Consider the following 4,679-nt stretch of genomic DNA (forward strand, 5'->3'; position numbering starts at 1 on the left):
AAATTGACACACACAATACGGAAGCGCTGAACGGGGAAAGTTCGGGGAGGCGGGTAGCCAGGAAGTATTGGCGACCCCTGTCAAACCGGAGGATCAATCCACTTATGTTCCAAGGAATAATTTTATTGGTGGGCAGCTTTGATACATTTAAAATAGGGGTGGTCGATCGGAGCAACGTACGTTCGTTCCCTAACCGTCATTCCGAAGATGCCGAAGCCACGGAAGGGCTCCTTCTGGCAGCGCGCCGAGGCTGAGGCACTTCTGGAGCTGGTGCTCCAATCGAAAAGTGTTGGCCGCCTTATGGCCAGCACCCACTGCCACACCAAGGGTGCTTACCTGGTGTTGGCATCAAAGCTGAGGGAGAGGGGCTATGTCCGGACCTGGGAGCAGGTCCGGACAAAATTTAAGCGAGTGAAGCTGGACTTCCTCAACAGTCTGGAACAGTGTGGGGGGGGTCTCGCAGCCAAGCGGGAGGACGGTCTTCCACGACCAGATGGTGAAAATATGGGAGAAGGCTGGGAAGCCCCCCCTGGAAATGAGGAGGCATATGGGTAAGTGCTGCCCTCGTTGTGTTTTGCCCTTAAACATGCATGGCATGACTAGCTGCCTCTTTCCCCTACTGTCCCCAATGAAATTCGAGAAAGTACTTAGATGCTGTCAACCCCCTCTGACTTAGCCCGCCAGTACTGTGTAGAACCACTTTGGTTATGCGCTTTGACTCTAACTGTGGTGTGTCTACCAGCTGTGTTTCATCTCTGGTTTGTGTGCTTTTAATTATGATTTCTCTTTTTCTTTGCCCAGCCACACAATCACCATCCAAGATGGCAAAAGCACCTGAGCTTGAGGAGGGGGAGGAAGAGGGACCTTCCACCTCAGGACAGGCTGCAGGTGAGAGTTTTATGTCTGTGCGGGAGACCCATGTGTGTGTTCCCCCATGGAGCAATATGGGAGCCTGCTGTGATGCTTCCATTTGAAGTGCTATTAAATTCTTTGTTTGATTTCTATAGCAGAAACTATGGAGGCAAGGCTGCGTGCCATGGAGGCCAGGGTGACTGCCTTAGAGGCTGAAGTGGCAGACCTGAAAGGGGAGTTAGAGCAGCAAAGGCAGCAGAGGGAGGCGGAAGAACGTAGGTTATGTTCCCCACTGCCCAACTCTTCTCACACTGTGGCTAAGGCCACCAAAAAGTGTATGCATGTAAACTAAAAAAATTGGAAAATATGTGTGGCACTAATGTGTACTTTTTCTCCCTCCCCACACAGTTAAGAAGAAGGAGGACGAAGACCTCTTCCGCCGCAAAGTGCGGGGGACCATGGGACGGTTGTGCAGGAGAGTGAGGGAGCTGGAAGGGGCTGGGGAGGGGAGCGGTGGGACCTAAGTTTTGTTTTCTTTTTGTGTTTTGGGGTGGTGGGTGTTGGGGCGGTTCCCAGTTACTTTGCCCATTTTTCTATCCCTGTTAAATATTTGAATTTGTTAAAAAAAAGTTGGCTTTCTTGGAGGGTGGTGGTGGTGGTGGGGGGTCCAAGTTACATTCCCTTGTTTTTTTCCCCTGTTGAACTGTTTCTGAAAATAAAATGTTGTTGTAAATTTCCTGAAAAAGACTCCAGTGTGACTCCTTACACTCGCACACCTTTCACCCCAAACTCCTAAAACACCTTAAACCTTTAAAACACCCTCCAACCTCCAACCCACACAACGGTGCCAGAATAGGCACAATCACTAGAGAGGGTACACAGAGACAGAGTCAAAAACATAAACTTTATTGAACAGACAACAGCAAACACAGATAAACAGACAAAATGGCCCAAACTAGGAGGGGGAGAACTTGTCCGCGGGTTTAACGACTCTCTTCCCGAGAACAGTCCTCCTTCTCGTTTGGGTCGCGGCATTCTGAGAGGGGGTGGGTGGGGTGGGTGCTGGAGGTGGTGGGGGGGTGGGGTGGGTGCTGGAGGTGGTGGGGGGGGTGTGGGTTGGGGGGGGGACGTGCACTGTAATCTGTGGAGGGGTGGCCGCCTCCATAACCGCGACCGCCCTCTCCATCAGCCTCCTTATCATTCGAACTTCCTCCACGCTTTCGCGTAGTGAGTTGTTCGAGTCTCTAAGGATGGCACGGAATTTTTTGCCCTCCTGGGCCACGAGGGAGAGCATCGCCTGGTCTGCAGCAGCGGCACGCCTGGACTCCTCCTGGCAGTGCTCCAGGATCCTTTCTCCCACACTAGTCAGGACGGAGACGCGCCGCAGCCTGCCGCGTTCCCTGGCCAGCCTCTCCTCAGCCGGGAGAGCGCCCCTGGGTGGTGAGCCAGCTGGCTCGTCGTCTTCAGAAAGGACCTCTGTTGGCAAAAAAAGAGAAAAAGAACTGTTAGTAACAACGAGACAGTCAAAACTCACCCTGGTGCACATGGTGGCCTTTCTTGGTTACATATTGTTAAACCAAGACTCAGAACAATGCCAGGGGAGCACATGGTTACTGTTTGTTTGCCCATGGTGGCCTTTCTTGGTTACATGTTAAACCAAGACTCAGAACAATGCCAGGGGAGCACAAAAATGAAAAGGAAGCACACAGTTATTGCACACAGACATTGCCCTGCAGCCATGGCTCGAAAGGAACAGTTCATGCACGCTCACCATCTTGTATCTGTATCCGCCTGCGCAGGGCAGGAGGTCCAGCCACCCCACGCTCCTCCTCCTCCTGTGTCCCGGGTATAAAATCTGAAAAAAGGGAAAAAAGAACATGATTTAGGACCAAAGTGTGGCAAAGCAAGCTTCAAACCCTAAAGCAGCAACGTTGAGGGACTCTCTTCTGTCTCTTGGCAGTGCTGCTGCCCTGCACAAACAGAAAAGCACAAAGCAGTTAAACCCCCCCCCCTTATTGCAACTGATACTTACCAACATTTGTGGACGCCCCAGAATCACTGTCCTCTGCTACTGCTGCAGGGGACTCGAGGACCACCGTCCCAGGCATCTGTGTCTCTGTGGACAAGAGCAGAAAATAGTGAAAAAGGAGCAAGCATACAACCTGAACCACACAGCAAGCTCCCAAAGTAGTGGCTAGAGCACTGCAGAATGCCTATGGCTGAGGCATGCAGCAAAACTGTTTGGGTTGTTGTTTAAACACAACCGTTTTAAAAAGCCACCCAAAGCAATCCACAAACATCCAAGCATAGCATGCGTTGCAACGAACACAAGGCATACAATAGTGAAAAAGGAGCAAGCACACAACCTGAACCACACATCAAGGTCCCAAAGTAGTGGCTAGAGCGCTGCAGAAGGCCTATGGCTGAGGCATGCTGCAAAACTGTTTGGGTTGTTGGTTAAACACAACCGTTTTAAAAAGCCACCCAAAGCAATCCACAAACATCCTATCATATTATGCGTTGCAACGAACACACGAGAAAACGATTCCCAAACGTCAGAACACACATTTGCTCAATATAAAAACAATAAAATATAAAATAAAAAGAAAATTACTTACCGGAGGCAAGGGGCGTTTGCTCAGGAACCTCCTCTGGCTCCCCAGGAGCGATGGCCATCAGGTCCACCGTGACCAATTCCGCTGGTCGTTGCTGGACGGGGGGTGGAGGCCGAAAGCTGGACGAGGTGCCCTCGCCGGGATCCTCCTCAGCGGGTGGTTCCTCGACCGGGGCAGCCGGCTTCCGAACCACCTTAAGGCTCCTCCCGACGCGCTTCGGCCTGCCGGCTCCTTCCCCGTCTCCGTACAGCTGGCGCTGCTCCTCAAAGTAGGGGCAGGTCACCTTTTCGTTGCCGGAACCCTTGTTATGGTTCACGGCTCTCATGTACTCCGCCCGCATCGTTTTGGTCTTCGACCGGCATTCAAGGCCGGTCCTGTTGTGGCCCAGGGCACGCATCTTTATGGCCACCTGCTCGAAGACCTCCCTATTCCTGTGAGAGGACTGGAAGGCGTCCTGGATTTTCTCCTCCGAGAAAATCGCGATCAGGTCCCTGATCTCCGCGTCCCTCCAAGTTGGGCCACGGCCGGTTGCAGGGACGGACGAGGCTTGAGAAGAGGATTCCATGGTGCTTTCGCTAGTAGCTGAGCAAAATGGTGGTGCGAGGTGCAGGGTGCAACGGATCATATACCTTCCCGCACACAAAGACAAAGGGACTAGCCGGCTCCTGATTGGTAGAGGGCAGTAGGGGACACGCGCATTGGCCACATTAGGTCACATGTCACGTTCAAAACTCCTCGCGCGGGAACAGGATCTGCTCCTAATGGCCAGATTAGCGCCTTTTGTTTGACTTCTCGCATGCGCTGATTCGTCCACACGCGGGAAGAGCAGTTTGAACATGCAGCGGGAGCCATTTTAGTGAGATGTCCGCCATTACAAAAACGCATGCCGGTGTAAAATCGAGAGCAATTGCAGTGGTACGCGACAGTTCCCCAATAATATTCACCAACCAAAGCATAAATCAATGACATGTAACTGGCGAACGTTCGTTGTCACGCTCAGAGGAAAGTTTTTAAAAATGATCCCCGTACGTTGACTCCGCTAGTACTGGCCTAAGGTAGACGGGGTTTTAAGCTATGGGCAAATGTTTGGAACGTGACGGTGTGTGCCACTGTGCTTTTGGAAAACTATTGTGGTGTCCGGGCAGAATTTCAGAAAGTGATCGTGCTTGAAAGCCAGTCGCTGTCTCGTTGCCTCGTAGATCCCCGCTCGCT

At 52.0% G+C, this 4,679-nt stretch overlaps 1 long non-coding RNA gene across 1 annotated transcript; it reads left to right on the forward strand.

Moving 5' to 3' along the window:
* Positions 1-482: 482 nt before the first annotated feature.
* LOC143844292 (uncharacterized) lies at positions 483-1,351 on the forward strand. The gene is made up of 3 exons (XR_013233929.1): positions 483-888; positions 1,008-1,127; positions 1,261-1,351. It is a non-coding gene; the product is annotated as an uncharacterized LOC143844292 (long non-coding RNA).
* The last annotated feature ends 3,328 nt before the right edge of the window (positions 1,352-4,679 follow it).

The sequence above is a fragment of the Paroedura picta genome, chromosome 9 (assembly GCF_049243985.1).
Source record: "Paroedura picta isolate Pp20150507F chromosome 9, Ppicta_v3.0, whole genome shotgun sequence".
Lineage (NCBI taxonomy): Eukaryota > Metazoa > Chordata > Lepidosauria > Squamata > Gekkonidae > Paroedura > Paroedura picta.